Genomic DNA, 21,852 nt, shown 5'->3' on the forward strand with positions numbered 1-21,852 from the left:
TTTACCCCTGATCCAGGAGCCCCACTTCTGGGGACCTATCCCACAGATACACCTGCACAAGGGGACCATGGCCATGAACAAGCGGCTGACCAGCAGCAGCCTACAAGCCAGGGCCCAACGACAGGGGACTCGCTGACTCCACCACGGCGCCGCCACCAAGGATGCGAGCGGCCGCCCAGGTGTGCGGACCCGGGGGGTGGCTGGGATGTCTGTACACGGAAAAGTAAAAATAGGCAGACAGACAGAAAGACAGGCAGACAGATATCACAGGAAGAGGAGCTGTGCATAGAGCTTGTTAAGGTAAAAAGGGGTGGGAAATAAAGATACTTGCTTGTATTTGCCTGAAGAAGCAGTTCTCAACTTTGAAACAGTTTTGCCCCCGGAGGCATTTGATGACGTCTGGAGACATTCTTGATTGTCATGAGGCAGGTGGGTGCTTCTGGCATCTAGTGCATATGCACAGGACAGCCCCCTGCCCCCCAACAAGGAACTACCCAGCCCCAGACGTCAACAGTGCTGAGGCTGAGGAACCCCAGCCTAAAGAAATGACAGAAGGATAAATAAGAAGCCTAAGGCTGTCCTGTGTAAGAGGCGGGGTTAATGACAGGGGTGGGGGGCAATATTTCTGTGCACAGCTTTTCGTAATTTTGCCTTTTGAACCATGTAGACATATTACCTAGTATATGCCTGTTTGGAAACTAAGTGCAATTAAGAAAACAGAAACACAAAGTCGTGATGTGTGTGAAACAAGAGAGGCTCCACACTGGGACTCGGGGCCCAGCTCTGCCACACCCCAGTCTCCTCATCTGTGAAACGAGGCACCTCTGTAAGAGGAGCTCCACGTCCCTTGGGAATCTCCTCCAATTCCAAGCTGCCCTGCACCACAAGGAGGTCACGACCCAAGGTGATGTGGGTTGAATGAGGGGGCAGACATTTCTCCCACACACAAACTCAAACTCAGGAATGCTCAGATCTTTTTTTCTGAATATTTTCTCCAATAATCGCCTTGAAAAACACGAAACATTCTCTGTTTCCAGAGCATGTTGTTAAAAATCAAGCCACGAGGTAAGCCTGGACAGAAGAAAATGAGAGCTACAGATCATGGGAGGGATTTAAGGAGATATAATCTCACCTAATTCATAGCCTATATGTTCAATCACCTAATTCATAGCCTATATGTTCAATTCATAGCCTATATGTTCAAGTCATAAAGGCTGGGAAAATAAATCCCACTAGCCATCCACAGAGTGGCGGCAAAGGCCACCTCCTCCTCTAAAAAATAAATTCACACGGGGGGAACTAGGTGTAAGGGGGCAGGATGTAGGGCCCAGGACCTGTGCCCAGGTCACTGGCTTAACTCACCACAAACCAGGTGGGTGCCAGGTACCTCAGACCTTTAGGTGGGAAAAGGAAAATTCAAGAAATAAGGTTTCCAGATTTCTTCCTTTCCTGGATCCAACTGTGACCATCCCCGTGAGGCCGCCACTCATCCCTGCATGACAGCTTGGTAGAAGGGGATGCGGGCTGAACTGGTGTCCTCCCTGTTTCACTTCCAGCTACGTGGCTTTCGATAAGTCACTTAACTTTTCTCCATTTCTTCATGTGATTAAGTGAAACGCCTAAAGACTTGTCAACAGCTGACCTACAACAAATACGCTTCTCCACCCAAACTCATCTTTGCCTCTCATCTCCCATGAGATTGCCAGCAGAGAAAGAAAATAAAATCTACATCATATCCCAGCCCTACTCAGCCTGTTTTAGTATTTCTCAATCTTCAATAGTACATGGGCCTCTTTAAAGTGAACATAATTCTTACAACAACCCTCAGTGACGGCTAAGCCATGTAATGTCACTATAAATGAGAACTAATCGTACATCCTTTCTTTCTTCTTTTTGGCCACACCTCGCGGCTTGTAGGATTTTAGTTCCCTGACCAGGGATTGAACCTGGGCCCCAGCAGTGACAGCATGGAGTCCTAACCACTGGACTGCCAGGGAATTCCCAAACACACATCTTTTACTTGTAGGTTCCTCCACACTGATAAACCAAACCAAACTTGCAATTAAATAGAATACAAAACCATAAATCCAATAAACTTCTAATCAACAACACTAGTTATTTTTCAGTAGCAACATTTTATGAAACCAGACACTCTTTGCAACTGAGATACGGTACTGAAAGTGTGTCAGTTGTTTTGTGTTTACTAGTCATGTCATATCCTGTGTGGAAATACAATTCTCCAGTCACTTTACTCCAGCTGCTGCAAGCCCCTTCATGAACTGTGGCATTACTTGGCCTCACTTGGTCTAACCAGACCCCTATATAATCAGTCTGTTTGTTCTTTTGTCATTAGCCCATGATGGATGACTACAGCTCAGCATCAAGGTGATGCAAACACAAACACAAGTGTCTGCCCTGAAGATGCCTGGCAACCCTTGGGCAAACTCAGAATGTCCAGAATTTGCTTGTAACATTACAGTTACGCAAACATTTTTTTAATTTCTGAAAACACAAACACTGACTCCAGCCTAAGAAACACTGCCATATTAGATCACATCTGAACTCCATAATCTAGCACCAAAGTACTCAAAATTTGGCCCCAGACTATCCTGCTTCACATAGGAACACATTTTAAAAGCAGCTTAAGTTACACATACCTTACACTTACCCACACAAAGGTTTTGTGATTTGGACTGTAATTATTTTGAATGAATTTATTTGGGAAAGAGTTGACATCTGTACAATACTGATGCTTCCCCATTCATGAACACGGTATAGCTTTCCATTTTTTTAGATCTTCATCTTTCATAGCTCTGTTCTATAAAGGTCATATATAGTAAGTTTTTAAAATTATATTTGCAAACTGTTTATTGCTTGTGTACTGAAATGGAATTGACTTGGCCATCTCTATACAGTTGGAAGATACATGAAATAATGAGGATTTTTTTTTTTTTTTTTTGCGGTACAGGGGCCTCTCACTGTTGTGGCCTCTCCCGTTGCGGAGCACAGGCTCCGGACGTGCAGGCTCAGCGGCCATGGCTCACGGGCCCAGCCGCTCCACGGCATGTGGGATCCTCCCGGACCAGGGCACGAACCCATGTCCCCCGCATCGGCAGGCGGACTCCCAACCACTGCACCACCAGGGAAGCCCAATGAGGATTTCTATACAAAGACTAATTTTCTAAAGTATTTATTAAGATTCTATCAATCTAATCAAACTTTAAAAGCCTCCCAAGATGCATTATATATTCTACTAAACTTATATCACACTAAATCCAATGTTCTAATTTAAGTGTATTCTGATTTGGTAGAATAACTGTAGTTCCTATCATACACAATGACAAAATATAAAACTTTACTAGCACCCAATAAATCTAACACTAAAATTTATTTGAACACTAAGAAAATAATTCACCTAGTAATAGTTTAATAGTATTAGCAGCTGAAGTATTTCGTGATTTTAAGAGTAAAAATAATGATCACACTGGCCCTCAACCTGGTTAGGAACAAAATATCTGGGAAGTTTAAGTAAAACTTTGAAAAAAAAAAAAATTCATGACTATGTGTCATGCTAATTCTGATAAAGATAAAATATTGAAGAAAAACTTCAAATTGAGAGAACTGAGCAGGTGTGTGTGTGTGTCTAAGAAAATCGTGGCAATCTTACTGTATTCCTTTCTAGTTGGGAACTTCCTTATCTCATCTGGGTTCAAATGTCACAGAAGGTACCCAATAAAAATGGTAGTTATGCACAAGGTCTTAATTTCTAAAATATGCAAACAGCTCATACAACTCAAGGACAAAAAAAACAAACAACCCAATCAAAAAATGGGCAGAAGACCTAAACAGACATTTCCTCAAAGAAGAAAAACAGATGGCCAATAGGCACAGGAAAAGATGCTCAACATTGCTAATTACTGGAGAAATGCAAATCAAAACTACAATGAGGTACCGCCTCACACTGGTCAGAATGGCCATCATTAAAAAGTCTACAAATAACAAGTGCTGGAGAGGGTATGGAGAAAAGGGAACCCTCTTATGTTGTTGGTGGGAATGTAAATTGGTGGAGCCACTATGGAAAACAGTATGGAGGTTCCTCAGAAAACTAAAAATAGGATTACCATATGATCCAGCAATCCCACTCCTGGGCATATACCCTGAGAAAAACATAACTCAAAAGGACACATGCACCCCAATGTTCACTGCAGCACTATTTACAATAGCCAGGTCATGGAAGCAACCCAAATGTCCATCAACAGAGGACTGGATAAAGAAGATGTGGTACATATATACAATGGAATAGTACTCAGCCATAAAAAATAATGAAACAATGCCATTTGTAGCAACGCGGATAGAACTAGAGATTATGACACTAAATGAAGAAAGTCAGGCAAAGACAAATATCATGATATCACTTTCTAAAAATCTATTCAAATGAACTAATTTACAAAACAGAAACAGACTTAGAAAACTTATGGTTACTAAAGGGGAAAGGTGGGGGGAGAAGGATAAATTAGGAGGTTGAGATTAACACATACACACTAATATATATAAAATAGTAAACAAGAAGGTTGGGACTTCCCTGGTGGTGCAGTGGTTAAGAACCCGCCTGCAAATGCAGGGGACACGGGTTCGAGCCCTGGTCCGGGAAGGCCCCACATGGCGTGGAGCAACTAAGCCCATGTGCCACAACTACTGAGCCTGCGCTCTAGAGCCCGCAAGCCACAACTACTGAGCCCACATGCCACAACTACTGAAGCCCGCATGCCTAGAGCCCATGCTCCACAACAAGAGAAGTCACCGCAATGAGAAGCCCGCACACCGCATCGAAGAGTAGCCCCTGCTTGCCGCAACTAAAAAAGCCCGTGCACAGCAAAAAAGACCCAATGCAGCCAAAAATAAATAAATAAATAATAAAATCAAATAACAGGCAAAGATAAATATTTTAAAAATGCACTAATAGAAAAAAAACCCAACTCGAAATTGTTCGGAAAAAAAAAGAATGTAGGTATATACGTATAACTGAAATCACTTTGCTGGACAATAGAAATTAACACAGCATTGTAAATCAATTCTACTTCAATAAAAAATATTAAAACTGAAAAAAAATACAGTGGTTACGTGCTAGGGACCTTACATATTGTTGTGTGTCAGTTCTCAAAGCAACATGTTGACGTTATTTATTGGGTGAGTATAACTACTTAAGCAGAAAAGGGGATTCAGTGGATGTTAGCCAGCTCAAAATAAAAGATGGGAAGCACCACAAATCTGACTCCACTGCACATCACAACTCCAATTCTAATGTGGAGGCAACTGGGTTTCAGAGGGACTGAGGGACCTGCCGCCCTCCCGGAGCTGAGAGGCTCTTCAGGCAGGCTGAGCTCAAATCTGACCTTCCAGGAGACAAGTTCACCTGGAGAACAGTCCACAGCGAGGTGCCTGGAGCTGACGGGATTTTTGTGAAATCTGCACACGGGAAATGGGGATTCCTGGACAATGCAGGCTGAGGCCCCAAGAGCGGCCTTCCTCCCATCCCAGAGAGGGACGGTTACACTTAACCCCTTGTGTGGGGGAACATTGACTCTGCCCCAAAGGCTCGAGTTTCCAGAGTTTCTGTGTGTGCCTGTAGCCAGTGACATGGAGAATGAGCTTGGGAAAAAGGCAGGGCCCACAGGCTCATGAGCTAAGGGTGATTTCTATATTTTTAAATGGTTGGGGGAAAATAAGAAGACAAATACTTCATAAAGTGAAAACTACATGAAATTCAAGTTTCAGGGCTTCCCTGGTGGCACACTGGTTAAGAATCCGCCTGCCAATGCAGGGGATATAGGTTCGAGCCCTGGTCCGGGAAGATCCCACATGCCGCGGAGCAACTAAGCCCATGCACCACAACTACTGAGCCTGAGCTCTAGAGCACACAAGCCACAACTACTGAGTCCACGTGCCACAACTACTGAAGCCCGTGCGCTTAGACCCTGTGCTCCACAGCAAGAGAAGCCACCGCAATGAGAAGCCCACGCACCACGATGAAGAGTAGCCCCTGCTCGCCAAAACTAGAGAAAGCCTGTGCACAGTAACAAAGACTAACACAGCCAAAAAATAAAAATAAATAAAATTAAAAAACAAAAAAAGAAATTCAAGTTTCAATGTCTGCAAATAAAATTGCACTGGAGCACACGCAGGCTCACTCAGCTACAGGCTGCCCATGGCTGCCTCACTGCAGTGCAGAGCTGCATGGCCTGCAAAGCCCCAAACATTTTCTCTGGCTCTTTATGGAAAGTGTGCCAAGCCCTGAGTTGAGTGTTTGCTCTCAGGCAGGCCCTGAGTTCCACCCACATTACAGACATTTAATTCTCCCAATGCCCGAAGGAGGTGGCATTGTTCTCCTTGTCAGAAAACCAGAACAGCCTCAACTTCAAAGTCACCTGTGCTACCTTCATTCAAACATTTGAGTACAAAAAACAGGTGACAGGCACTGTGCTAAGTAGGGGGGAACTTAGCAGTGAACAAAACGGATACAGCTTCTGCTTTCAAGGACTTTATATTCGCAAGGGGAGAAAGGCAAAGAGCAGTATGTAGTTATCAGTCGGGATAAGGGATATGGAAAAGTCACCGATCAGCACAGGGTAGTGTGAGGCAGAAGCCAGTTCTGTTGCCAGTCCCTGCTATAAAAACCAAAAAAAAAAACCCCAAAAAACACAAACTTTTTATTTTAAATTATAGACTCATAAACAGTACAGAAAGGTCTTGGGTACCCATCATCCAGCTTCTCCCAATAGTGGCATCTTACATTAACTGTAGTACTTTATTAAAACCAGGACACTGATACATTGAGACAGGCACAATACACTTAACTAGTCTACAGAAATTATGTGGATTTCATCCATTTCTGCAAATACTTTTTTGGGGTATACGCTTATGTATAATTCTGTGCAAAGTCCCTGCTTTTTACTACTATTATTACCTAACTTCCAACCGAACCGCCTCCAGCATGTACCCGCTGCTGCCCCTGGAAGCAGTAACATTTAGGGGCTGCTCTCCATGTGCCCTGAGGGTCCTAAGCTTCCTTCTTGGGTCAGGTCAGATGTGCCTAGACTGCATCGCTGGAGACTCTGAAACGCTCCCTCATTCAAATGCCCTGTGATGCCAGACCTGCAATTTCCCTCTACAGGGAAAGGCCGCATGGACCCTGCGTCAGAAGTTTCTCCCAAGCTTCTCTGAGGACAAGATCCAGGACACCACTCAACATTCCTGATATAACTGCCCACATGAGAGAACTCTCAAAAAGAGCCAGGAAGGGGGGCAGGGATAAATTAGGAGTTTGGGATTAACATATACACACTAGTATATATAAAGTAGATAACCAACAAGAACTTATTGTACAGCACAGGGAGCTATATTCAATGCTTTGTAATAATTCATAAGGGGAAAGAATCTGAAAAAAAGAATATATATATGTATAACTGAATCACTGTGCTGTATACCTGAAACTAACACGACACTGTAAATCAAGTATACTTCAATTAAAAAAAGAAAAGAAGGGCTTCCCTGGTGGCACAGTGGTTGAGAGTCCGCCTGCCGATGCAGGGGACGTGGGTTCGTGCCCCGGTTCGGGAAGATCCTACATGCCGTGGAGTGGCTGGGCCCGTGAGCCACGGCTGCTGAGCCTGCGCGTCAGGAGCCTGCGTGTCCGGAGCCTGTGCTCCGCAACGGGAGAAAATTCACACACACACACACACACACACAAGAAAAACAAAACAGGTACTTTCCTGGTGGCGCAGTGGTTAAGAATCTGCCTGCCAATGCAGGGGACACGGGTTCAAGCCCTGGTCCTGGAAGATCCCATATGCCGCGGAGCAACTAAGCCCATGTGCCACAACTACTGAGCCTGTGCTCTAGAGCCTGTGAGCCACAACTACTGAGCCTGCACTCTAGAGCCCGTGCTCTGCAACAAGAGAAGTCACTGCAATGAGTAGCCCGCACACCGCAAGCAAGAGTAGCCCCCGCTCGCCACAACTAGAGAAAGCCTGCGTATAGCAACAAAGACCCAATGCAGCCAAAAATAAATAAATAAATAAATAAATTAATTTTATAAAAAGAGAGAAACAAAACAAAATGAGCCAGGAAGAAAACCAAGCAACCAAACAAACTATCCCTCAAACAATTGACTGGCTGCTTCTGTTCCAGTAAGGAGAACTGTAGTACCATTCATTTACTCAATAAAATATTTATCGAGTTCCTCCTGCCTTCCAGGTACCAGAGTACCAAGATGAATAGGCACAGTTCACGGCCTCTCTGAGCTGTGATCTTGGCCAGAGGTGGAGGCACACACGAATCATCTAGAATGTCTACTCTAAGTCCTAAATACACTTTTTTCGATGATGCTATAGAATCAGTTACTTAGATTTTTCAATAAAAAACACAACATGATGACTAAAAGGAATAAAAAATTATGAGTGACAAAGCAGAGTGAGGCAGTCGTGGGGGGCAGCGCCCCTCCCCAGCTCCTGGTGGGTGGGCAGCAGAGAGCGCGGGGCGCAGGTGACACCCCCCCCATAGTGGGTCCCTCCTACCCGCCACCACCACAGTGCTCACTCACCTGCTTCCTCCTGCTCTCCCGGGCTAGAGTTTTTCCCATTTTCTTTTGTTAAATTTAAGTGTATATTTGCATGGGGATTTATATATACTCCTAAAGCTACTTCAAATCCTTTTTAGAAACAAGTGGGCTACAAATAAAATACCCAGTGGATAATTATAAACGGAGTTTCAGAGAAGACACCAAAGGCATTCTGAATATCCAGAGCATCATTTTCTGGCCAGAAACTAACACTGCACTGGAGTCTCTGCATGGATTGCCTCATTTCTTTGTTATTCCTCCTCAAAGGCTCTCTGTGCCCCAGTTCTCAAATGGGGGTATGTGCACGTGTGTGAAATGTACTGAAGATGGTTTTGGTGTCAAGATCAATCCTGGGAGCCAGAGGCAGTAAACATCTTATCACGGGGGAAGAGTCCCAAGCAATGGTCAACATTAGCCACACAGGATGAGCTCAAGAAATTGTGGTTCAGTCCAGAAAGAAGAAATTCAAGTGGGCTTTCCCCTGTTAGAGTCAATTAGAGCCAAGTTCTGCTCCATGACATGTAGCTGTCACGGATAAAATGACACAGATTGTGCCACATGGGAAAAGAGCAAAGAACAATACAGTAAGGAGGGTAATGGCAGTTCCTAGGTCATCACGAGCTTTCCCACGACCTGGGCTAAGGCCCATTTCTCAACCTTTTTTCATGATTGTCCCTCATTCCCAAGGAACCTTTGTAAACGTTTTTTCCCTAATGTCCTCCACTTCTCCCCTCCATGAAACATGTTTTTCTTTTAACAAACATTTATTTAGTGCCTATGATGTGTAACGAGATATTTCAAGCCCTGGGGGTATAGCAGTGAGCAATATAAACAGTCCCTACTCTCACAGCGCGCTCATTCTAGTGGGAGTATCAGCCCCACAAAAGTACGTACGTCAGATCGTCAGATGGTGATACATGTTATGGAGAAAAATAAGGCAGGTACAAGGAAGCCGAGTAGCTGGAGAGGCTGACCCGGGAGCGGAGTGGGATGTGGGGTCTTGTAGACTGAACAGATTTTGGCTCTTACTCCAAATGAAATGGACGGGGCATAACATGACACATCTTAGCAGGATCTCCGTGGCTGCTTTGCTGAAAACAGACTGGGGCTGGGGTGGCAGAAGCAAGGGGATCAGTTAAGAGGCAACTGTAAAAATAAGACAAGAAAGGATGCTGGTTTGGCTGAGGGTGGTAATACTGGAGGTGGGGAGAACTGGTAACATTCTGGGTAGATTTTAACTTTCTTTTCTAGTATAACCAAATCGCCATCATCACAGCTAAAAAAATTAACAGTGATTATTTAATACCAATACTCAGTCAATATTCAAATATCCCTGATTATCTCATAACTGTTTTTACCATTGGCTTGTTTAATCAATATCCAAATAAGGTCCCTATAATGTAACTCACGGACATTTACCTCTTAAGTCACTCTTAATCTATAAGGTTTCTCTCCCATTACTCACTTTATTTTTTCTTTAAAATTTGTTTTTTGAAGAAATTGGGTAATTTGTCCTATAAACACAGTCTGGATTTTGCTAACTGCATTCTTTTTTTTTTTTTCAGATGTTGGGGGTAGGAGTTTATTAATTAATTAATTTTTATTTTTGCTGTGTTGCGTCTTCGTTTCTGTGCGAGGGCTTTCTCTAGTTGTGGCAAACGGGGGCCACTCTTCATCACGGTGCGCGGGCCTCTCACTATCGTGGCCTCTCTTGTTGCGGAGCATAGGATCCAGACGCGCAGGCTCAGTAGTTGTCGCTCACGGGCCTAGTTGCTCCACGGCATGTGGGATCCTCCCAGACCAGGGCTCGAACTCATGTCCCCTGCATTAGCAGGCAGATTCTCAACCACTGCGCCACCAGGGAAGCCCCCTTTTTTTTTAAAATTAATTAATTTATTTGTATATTTTTGGCTGCGTTGGGTCTTCGTTGCTGCGCACGAGCTTTCTCTAGTTGTGGCGAGCGGGGGCTACTCTTTGTTGCAGTGCGCAAGCTTCTCATTGCGGTGGCTTCTCTTGTTGCGGAGCACGGACTCTAGGCACGCGGGCTTCAGTAGTTGTGGCTCGCGGGCTCTAGAGCACAGGCTCAGTAGTTGTGGCGGACGGGCTTAGTTGCTCCACGGCATGTGGGATCTTCCCAGACCAAGGATCGAACCCGTGTCCCCTGCACTGGCAGGCAGATTCTTAACCACTGCGCCACCAGGGAAGCCCCCACTAACTGCATTCTTGTGGGTTCTTTTAACATGTTTCTCTGACCCCCATATTTCCCGAAAATTGGTACTTAGCACTGAGTTGCCAATGAAACATACAAGAAGAGACCTATACAAATCTGGGAAGATTCAGGGGAGAGGTCCAAGCTGTAGACAGAAATTGGGAATCATAGGGACTTCCCTGGCGGTACAGTGGTTAAGAATCTGCGCTTCACTGCAGGGGGCACGGGGTTTGATCCCTGGTCAGGGAACTAAGATCCTGCATGCCGCGTGGTGTGGCCAAAAAAGAAAAAAAGAAAGTGGGAGTCACAGACATTGAGAGAGAGCGTTTAAAGCATGATTCTGGAGATCAATAAGCGCAGACAGACAAGAAAAATGTTGTAAGGCCTGAATCCCCGCACTCCCATGTTTAGAGTTGGGGAGATGAGGAGCACATCCAAGGAGATAAAAGAGAATGAATTTAGGACAATGACCCCAAATCCAAGAAAAGAAGGTATTTAAAGGAAAAAGGAGTAGTCAACTGTGTCAATGTATTACACAGCTTCAGTAAGATGAGGACTGAAAGTTTACTATTGGGTTTGGCAAAGTGGATGCCAGTGGTGACCACAGCTGGCTGGGTGGGGTAGTGACAGGCTGACTGGAGTGGGTTCAAGAGTGAATGGGATGAGAAAAGTACAGGCCAAGATCCCTGATGAACACAGATGCAAAAAATCCTCAATAAAATATTAGCAAACCAAATTCAAGAATACACAAAAGGGATCATACACCATGATCTAGTAGGATTCATTTCAGGGATGCAAGGATGGTTTAACATCTGCAAATCAATCAACATGATACACCACATTATAATGAAGGATAAAAATCATGTCAGTAGATGCAGAAGAAGCATTTGACAAAATTCAACATCCATTTATGATAACTCTCGATAAAGCTCTTTGACATCAGTCTTAGCAATATCTTTTTGGATATGTCTCCTCAGGCAAGGACAACAAAAGCAAAAATACAAAAAAAAAGGGGGGGGGATCTAAACTGAACTAAAAAGCTTTTGCACAGCACAGGAAACCACCAACAAAATGGAAAGGCAATCTACTGAATGGGAGAAGGTATTTACAAATGATGTATCCAGTAAGGGGTTGATACCCAAAATATACAAAGAACTCATACAACTGAACATCAAAAAAACAAACAACCAATTTAAAAAATGAGCTAAGACCTGAATAGACATTTTTGCAAAGAGGACATATGGAATACCAATAGGCACATGAAAAGATGCTCAACATCACTAACCATCAGGGAAATGCAAATCAAAACCACAATGAGATATCACCTCACACCTGTCAGAATGGCCATCATCAAAAGGACAAGCAATAACAAGTGTTGGCCAGGATATGGAGAAAAAGGAACCCCTGTGCACTGTTGGTGGGAATGTAAATTGGTGCAGCTACTGTGGAAAACAGTATGGAGGTTTCCCAAAAAATTAAAAATAGAGTTACCACATGGTCCAGCATTCAAATTATGGGTATTTAAGCAAAGAAAAATAAAAACACTAATTAGAAAAGATATATGTACCCCTACGTTCATTGCAGCATTATTTACAATAGCCAACGTATAGGGACTTCACTGGTGCAGTGGTTAAGAATCTGCCTGCCAATGCAGAGGACATGGGTTCGATCCCTGGCCCGGGAAGATCCCACATGCCACGGAGCAACTAAGCCCATGCGCCACAACTACTGAGCCTGCACTCTAGAGCCTGCGCACCACAACTACTGAGCCTGCACGCCACAACTACTGAAGCCTGCGTGCCTAGAGCCCGTGCTCTGCAACAAGAGAAGCCACTGCAATAAGAAGCCTGTGCACTGCAATGAAGAGTATCCCCCACTTTCTGCAACTAGAGAAAGTCCGTGAGCAGCAACAAAGACCCAACACAGCCATAAATAAATAGATAGATTTTTTTTAAAATAGCCAACATATGGAAGCAACCTAAGTGTCCATCAACAGATGAATGGATAAAGAAAATGTGGTGTCTATATACATATATACACACATATACAGTGGAGTATTAGCCATACAAAGAATGAAATCTTGGGAGTTCCCTAGTGGCTTAGTGGTTAGGATTCGGCGCTTTCACTGCCATGGCCCAGGTTCAACCTCTGGTCTGGGAACTGAGATCCCACAAGCCGTGCAGCATGGCGATAAATTAAATTGAATTTAAAATAAAATAAAATAGGGCTTCCCTGGTGACACAGTGGTTAAGAATCTGCCTGCCAATGCAGGGTACACGGGTTTGAGCCCTGGTCCAGGAAGATCCCACATGCCGTGTAGCAACTAAGCCCGTGAGCCACAACTACTGAGCCTGTGCTCTAGAGCCTGCAAGCCACAACTACTGAGCCCGCATGCCACAACTACCAAAGCCTGCGCACCTAGAGCCCGGGATCCACAACAACATAAGCCACTGCAATGAGAAGCCCGTGCACTGCAACGAAGAGTAGCCCCTACTCGCCGCAAGTAAAGAAAGCCCATGCGCAGCAACGAAGACCCAATGCGGCCAAAAATAAATAAATTTATAAAAAATAAAATAAATAAAATAAAATAATGAAATCTTGCCCTTTGTGACAATATGGATGGATCTAGATAGCGTTATGCTAAGTGAAATAAGTCGGACAGAGAAATACAAATGCCATATGACTTCACTCATATGTGGAATAACAAACAAAACAAATGAACGTACAAAACAAAACAGAAAAAGACTCACAGATACAGAGAACAAACTGGTGGTTGCCAGAGGCGACAGGCAAAATAGGCAAAGGGGATTAAGAACTATAAACTTCCAGTTATAAAATAAATAAGTCACAGGGATGTAATGTACAGCACAGGGAAAACAGTCAATAATAATGTAATAACTTTGTACGGTGACAGATGGTTACTAGATTTACGGTGCTGATCACTATGCGTACACCTGAAGCTAATATAATACTGCGTATCAATTATAATTCAGTTTTTAAAAATAGCAAATGGGATGAGAGGAATTAGGAAATAAAGACAAGTCCTTCAAGAAGTTTTGCTGCAGAGTTCCCTGGTGGTCTAGTGGTTAGTATTCAGCGCTGTCACTGCCGTGGCCTGGGTTTGATCCCTGGTCGGGGAACTGAGATCCGCAAGAAAGTTTTACTGCAAAGAGGAACAGAGAAAAGAGTGATAACTCGAGGTGCATATGATCTTGAAGAAATTTGCTGTTGTTTTCGAGAGGGGTCCCACGAGAGCACAGTCTCCTCATGCAATTTTAATAGCACAGACAAATCACTCCCAGACATAGAAAACAAACTTATGGTAAGCAAAGGGGAAATGGGGGGCAGGGAGAAATTAGGAGTTTGGGACTAACATATACACATATGTATATACTATACACAAAACAGATAACCAACAAGGACCTACTGTACAGCATAGGGGGTCATATTTAATAACTTATAATAATCTAGAATGGAAAAGAATCTAATATATATGTATGTGTATATATATACACACGTATACGAATCACATTACTGTATACCTGAAACTAACACAATACTGCAAATTAACTATATTTAATTTTTTAAAAACTGTAAATTTACTAAAAAACAATGAACTGTACACTTAAAAACAGGTGAATTTTTTTTTTTTTTTTTTTTTGGTACGCGGGCCTCTCACTGTTGTGGCCTCTCCCGTTGCAGAGCACAGGCTCCAGACGTGCAGGCTCAGCAGCCATGGCTCACGGGCCCAGCCGCTCTGCGGCATGTGGGATCTTCCCGGACCGGGGCACGAACCTGTGTCCCCTGCATCGGCAGGCGGACTCTCAACCACTGTGCCACCAGGGAAGCCCAAAACAGGTGAATTTTATGGTATGTAAATTATACCTAAATAAAACTATTTTTTAAAATACAACAGATAAACCATATATCTATTTGTGTACTATACGTATATATGCACTTATACATGAAAAGAGTAAGATTTTTTTTTTGTTCCCCCCCACTGGGAACCAGTTTTCGCTCCCTTGCAGATAATATTGCCTCCGTTGGGAATGCATGTGCTAAAGTAACCAAAATGTTCCAAGAGAAGAATCCAGCTACCTGACCCCTCCTACTTCCATTAATGTAAAATGAGTTCTTTGCTAGCCAAGGAAAGTGTTTTCAGGTATAGCCACCAGATGTATTCCAGGGAAAGCAGAGCTTATAGCTACATGTGTACTTCTACACAAAATCCTCCCATGGTGGGGATACTAGATAATTCCATATTCTGACAGTCATACATAAAGGCATCAAACCTCAGTTTTCCCCAAACAAAGACAGGAGTTCCAGGGTCATTCACTCTCCAAACAGTTGGGTGCAGTGAACTAAGCACCCACCATTTGGAGTCAGAAAGACCTGGTGTGAATCCCACTTCTGCCACTTCCTGGTTGTGATCTCAGATCCCCATAACTTCTTTTAGCCTCAACTGTGAAACGGGATAAGGGTAGTTCCAGATATAGTGGGCTCATACTTTTGCCTGTTTTCTCTCCCCTTGGAGAGCTACCTTTTCTGCAATGTAATTTGAGAGGGGATGACTCCATCTCCTGGTACCAGAAGTAGACAGATGACCCAGGTGTGGCCAGTGTGTTCTATCTCCTTGTCCATACTGACTGGACCAGGAATGGCCATACGACTTAAGGTAGGCCAAGGCGAGACCTCCTCCAGCACTTGGTTACCACTATGAAGAAAAAGATTCATGTTCTTTTTTTTTCCCTGGAATCCGTAACTATAAAAATAATACTGAACTGTGGGTGGCATCTTTGTCATCATGTAGAGAAAGCCTTCCTGAGAACAAATTCTACACAGAGAAAAGCATGGCCAAGAGATGGAGAAAGACTGAGTTCTGCTATCATTTGTGCTCCTAGGTCCAGCCATACCTGAAGCTAAACCCATACCTCCATTTCTCAGATACATGAACCAATAAGCGCTTCTCCTTTCTGCTGCTGTTCAAGTCGGTTTGGGTCAAGTTTCCATCATCTCCAACTAGAAAGGTCACGATTAACATGCTACTTCATTGTGGTACATTAAAAATGTTTATACAAGTTCTACGAAGTGTCTTTCTCTGAGTAAACACTCAATAAATGGTACTGATCATTACCCTGTTATGCACTAGGTGCTTTGCCAGGCATCGAGGATATAAAGGTAAGTAACAGGTATCGTGTAGAATTAGCAGTTTGTGTATTAGGATGGGACAAAGCAGAGAGAACTCAACTTGGGAAAGGAAGAAGGGGCTGAGTTATCCTGAGAAGGAGTTTGCCAGGCCTGAAAGGGAGGGAAGGGAACTCTAAACAGACGTAACGGAAGTATAAAAGCCTGAAGGTGTGTTGAAAGATATGATCAGGGTACAGCTGAGCAAGCAACCTCAAATGTCTACTGGGACCAAGCAGGTAACAAAATGAGTGAAACCCATGACGTATAAGGCAATGAACAGCTATGACTCTTGGGCTCAGCTGTGAGCAATCTGGATGGGGTGGAGGGCTGCATGGAGGTGAACACAGGGCCTGCAGTGGCATAAAACAGGACCCACTCTCACCTTCTCTCTTTATGAAGAAATGGGTTTTAGTTATTCACACGGCCATAGAGACAGAAACCACATTTCCCCAGCCTTAGCTGCAGCCAGATGTGGCTAAACCAACAGGACATGCCAACAGAGAAGAAATGACACATGCAACTTCCAGGTTGGGTCTTGAAGGGGTGCAGCCTCCACTTTGCCCTCCTACTGGAGCCTGGTGCAGACGTGACGGTGGGAAACAAAGTAGGATCTGGGACCACAGATGAACCCACTGTTCAGGGCAGAGAGAAAACAAGACAGAAGCAGCTGGATCCCTGGCACCTTGGAGCCGTCCTATCTGCTCTGGGAAACTAGCCTTTTGGCTGCTGAATGCAAGAATAACACATTCCTGCCTGGTTTAAGCTCCGTATCTTGGTCTTTGTCACAACAGTCAAACATGCATTTAACCAGTACTCTTAGAGGCCAGCCACCTTTTGGTTCCAGAGGATGACTGCCATGAGGGACTGTAGGCCCCAGGTTGTGCCTTGATCCAATTTTCCAAGAGAACAGGGAAATCTAGATTTTCTTTTCCTTTTTTCTTTCTTTTTTTTTTTGGCCATGCTGCTGTGTGGCATGTGGGATCTTAGTGCCCCGACCAGGGATCAAACCCGTGCCCCCTGCAGTGGAAGCGCAGAGTCCTAACCACTGGATCACCAGGGAAGTCCTGGGAAATCTAAATTTTCTTAAAATAGCTGATTTTTACATATTGGCAATGAATTCTGACTTTCAACACTATACAGGCTCATTTCTGTTCCATGGGCTTCTCTGAAACAAAGACTTGTCATTAGAATAAATAACAATTTAGGGCGTCAACAGTGACAAGACATTCAGAGTCCTGAAGAGAGTTCGTACAAGCTCTTATCACTCAGTACAGGCCTCAGGGCAACTCCGCCTCCAGAGCACCAGCTGTCCAAGCCCCAGAGCAGCAGCAGCAGCCATGGGGTCTGACCCGCCTGCAGCCCACCATGCAGGGCCTCCCTGGATACCAGTGGCCTCTGCCAGGGTGAACGCTTCCCTTTCTTTCTCTCCCTTCCCCCTTCTTTTCAAGATTAAACAATTTCTCATGAGACAGGGATTGACAGCAGTGTCTGGAGATGTCACCCATTTGTGCAAAAAAAATAGGTGGTGAGAAAGGCATCCCTCAGTTTCTTATGGAAGGGCTGGGAGCCTCACCGAACAGGTTCACCCAGACAGACAGCTCCCTGGAGAAGGAGTGGGAGGTGGCAGAAGACCTAGAAGGTATGACATCCACTGCTCATCCACCAACTGAGTGGTATCGGCGCCGGGCAGGGCCCCAAGGGATCCTTCTAAAAAGTAATCTCCTGGTGACGCAACTTCAGTTGAGCCCTCCTTCTGCCCAGGAATGCAGGGGAATCACCCACGCAAAGGTCCACGGTTAACCAGAGGCAACTCCTCTCACTGCCCAGAGGCGATGACGCCCATCAAGGTGCTCGGACAGGTGCAGACCACGTGACATCCTCGCGAGCCGATGTAAGGACAGGAGAAATACCAGGGCATTACTGTTGCTCAAGGAGCACAATGAACAAAACAAAACCAATCACGTTGTAGAAGAAGTAGTTCCTATTTATAGTGCCATCTGCCCTCTGGGGAGCTGGTTCCTAGCTTGCTGCAGAACCCTTGTTCTGTGGCGCCCTCACCGGATTAAGATGCATAACAGAGGCAGACGGATTTGGAGTCGAGGAGGGCGACCAAGCCAGGAGGGAAGGGTGACACAAGAACACTAGAATGGAGGCAGAGGTCAGTTTGCACTGGCCAAGCTCCAGCCCCCATCACTGGTCAGTGCCCAAAACTAACCCAGCACTTGGGCGGGTGGGCTTCTTATGGACACGGGAGACGGGCAACAACGAAGGGCAGGGGAGATGGGGGAGGAGGCAGGAGACCAAGAGAACACTGGCAGGGGGCCTTTAGGCTCCACCTACAGGAATACTGAGGTTCTGAGCCATTTCACCAATACCCTTGGCAATGGTAGAGGGGGAAAATGTGCCTTTCAATTTAGAGCCATATGCAGTCTCTCCTTTGGGTTGGGTCTGAGTCTGTGAAGACTGTGATAGGCATAGTAGATAGGCAAAAGGTAAAGAATTTCTAGAAACGTTAAGAGAATTGAAATTAAAATTTGAGTATATGAATTAAACTAAAGAAAGAATTATTAAAATGGAAGATATAGCAATAACATTGATACATATGTATATCAGAACACAGAGTTGGAAATTATTAATTTAAAAGACATGGCAAGGAATTCCCTGGTGGTCCTGGGTTAGGACTCGGCATTCTCACTGCCGAGGGCCTGAGTTCAATCCCTGGTCAGGGAACTGAAATCCCACAAGCCTCGCAGCGTGGCCAGAAAAAATAAATAAATAAATAAAAGACATGGCAGATAGAGTCTGAGGATCTAACACATATTTAGTTAGAGTTTCAGAAGGAGACGAAATAAAATGAGAAAGGTAATACTTTCAACATTTCAAGAGATAATGGCTGAGGGTTTTCCAATATTGTTGAAAGATCAATCACTGGATTCACGAATCCCAATTAAACCCAAAGATATATAAAAAGAAATCCTCAGCTTGACCTACTATAATGAGATTGCTGTACATACAAAGACAATTTTAAAAGCAAAAGCAGTTCAGTTAAAAAGGAATGATGGGGACTTCCCTGGTGGCTCAGTGGTTAAGAATCCGCCTGCCAATGCAGGGAACACGGGTTCGAGCCCCTGGTCCGGGAAGATCCCACATGCCACGGAACAACTAAGTGCGTGCGCCACAGCTACTGAGCCTGTGCTCTAGAGCCCACGAGCCACACTACTGAGGCCACGTGCCACAAGTACTGAAGCCCGCATGCCTAGATCCCGTGCTCCGCAACAAAAGAAGCCACCGCAATGAGAAGCTTGAGCACCACAACAAAGAGTAGCCCCTGCTCGCCGCAGCTAGAGAAAAGCCCACATGCAGCAACGAAGACCCAACGCAGCCAAAAATAAATAAATAAATAAATTCATTTTTTAAAAAAAAAAGGAATGATGAATTACGCTTTGACTGCCAACTCTGACAGCAACCATGGAAACCAATAAGACAAAATAACAATACCTTCAATGGACTGAGACAAAAATGACCGTCAGTTTGGAATTTGGCCTAATAATCTTTCAAGAATGAGGAAGAAAAAGATTTTCAGAAAAACAAAAACAGATGGGAGGTCTGAGATGGAAGAAGGAACAGTGAGCAAAGATGTCAGGCAACCACATGGGTTGTGGATAAAACTAAATTGTGGATTACATACAACAAGTGTCATGCCTATCTTGTAGGTAGAAAAGAGGACAGAACTAAATGGCTAAACCATATTTTAAATTGTGAGGGACGTCATCTGAGTTAGAGTTCCAAGGTCTCTGTTTCTGTGTAAGAAAAAGGGGAAAATACGGATTCATTTTAACGTGGATGACAGACTAAGCCTGCTTGTTGCAATAGGTAGAGAATCTACCTAACTAACAGATAGAGCATAACTTCCAAACAAACAGGAGAAAGGAAAAAAAAAAGAGAAACACAAAAAGGAGAATTTAATCCGTCTAAAACATGGCAGTCCAGGCGGCCACCAACACAGAAGAGGCAGATGACAATACATTGATATAATGGACTACAACTTGGAAAGCGAGTGAATACACATGTAGCAACGTGGAAGACGCTGAGTGATGAATGAAAGTAGCAAGTCGTAGAAGAAAATATCACGTGATACTATATTCTGTTAATGGTCAAAATAAGTCAAGGCTAAAGAATGGCGGGACCATGAACTTTACAGAATACAAAGCCAGGACGGTGGGTTACCTCTGGGGAAGTGGGCAGGGCACACCAGGAGCCTCTAAGATAAGGTCATGTTCTATTTCTTACACTGAGTGGATAGCATATGATTACTTGTTTTATTATTCTTTAAATTATATATGGGTTTAGTGATGTATGTTATTTCACACAAAAAAGTTTGAAGGAATCTTAGTTCTGGGGGCATGATAAAGTCTGCAGAGGACACACCTCCCCACTTCTCAATTATATGTCAGCCATGAAAAGACTGTGGCTCCACCTTTTTTAAGTGCCTCGGGAGCTGGGAAATGCGAGCGCCAACTCCCACCCGAGCTTCGTTCCACAGCTGGCATTTAAGCCAGCCTGATCTTAACGAGTGGCCTAGTTAACCTGAGCTCTGGTCTTGCACCTGTCGCTAAATCAACCTAATCACATAAAGGGAAGTTAAAAAATCCAACATTTGCCTCCCAGGGAAGTGTGAACATCAGCTCATGATTTGAAATGTGAATGAAAAGGAAAACCGCTCAAGATTCATGTCACAGTTAAAGGAACCTTAGCCATGACTTCCAAACTGTAAGCTAGGAGAATATTAAATACAGCTACTTTAGATCTCCTCAAACATCCATCTCTAAAGAAACTTCTGGGCCTGTGAAATCCGAAGAAAGGCAGGGCCTCAAAGCACACAGACTTTGTTCCCCCTAAAGTAAACCTAAAGCTGAAGGAAGATTGGCTGACAAACCTTCCATACTTTCTCCCCTCGACGGCCGCACACGGTGTCGGGCAACCCAGTGGCTTTGTGCCTCCAAGAATCTTATTCAAGAATGTCCCTTCGAGTCTGTTCAAAGTTTAGTGCTTCAGATAAAGTGTTTCTTTTTCTAAAGTGATCTTTGATGCCTACCAATCCATGCCTGATGCAGATTTCTTGTTGCATCCTTTAAAAACCTCAACTCAAAGATTTTTGTCCTGCTTCAAGTCCTTTCTGGAAACAAGGCAGGTTATAAATCAACGATAAACATGTCTTTCTCCTCTGAATTATTTTTCCCCCAGAAAGTGGCACTTCTGATAATTAGATGTGGGATAGAGGAAGGAAAAGGGGGAGGCAAGAGAAGAAGCAAGGTCAATGCCTTGCATGTTTTCCAAAACACCGCATTAAACTCAGACCTTTGGAAAACGGACCCGCCCCGTGGCTTTTTAGACCTTCTCTGAGTAAAGTCTACACAGGAACACAAACAGATGAAATCTTTCCACTGCACCTACAAACCTGGCATCACTCATAATTGTGGCTAGATCACTCTACTAATCTTTCACAGTCTAAATGAACTAATTGTGTTGAAAGTTAAAATAAGCAGGTCTTTGTGGTTCTCAATGTAACTTTTAAGCTTTCTTTAGTTAAAATTCTAATCCTAACCCTAACCCCACTACACACCACAGAGGCTAAATTCTATATTCATGCTCATTGCTGGGTGCATGAGAACTCACAAGAAACTAAGATTCGGCCACTCATTCCAAACGCAGCCCTGTTCAAGGAGGATTAATCTACAGAGTCTGGACCTACTGAGGGAAGAAATGAACCTACATTTACCCAAGAAATAAACTAATATTTCCATCTGAGACAGGGCTTACGTATATTTTAGCTCACTTC

General features: G+C 44.1%; 1 protein-coding gene across 4 annotated transcripts in view; it reads right to left on the reverse strand.

The window, feature by feature from the left end:
- Positions 1-21,852, reverse strand: part of CMTM8 (CKLF like MARVEL transmembrane domain containing 8) — a 92,017-nt gene that overhangs the window by 50,346 nt on the left and 19,819 nt on the right. The window lies entirely within an intron of this gene.

This window comes from Leucopleurus acutus, assembly GCF_964270905.1.
Source record: "Leucopleurus acutus genome assembly, chromosome: 10".
In the NCBI taxonomy this organism is placed as follows: Eukaryota; Metazoa; Chordata; class Mammalia; order Artiodactyla; family Delphinidae; genus Leucopleurus; species Leucopleurus acutus.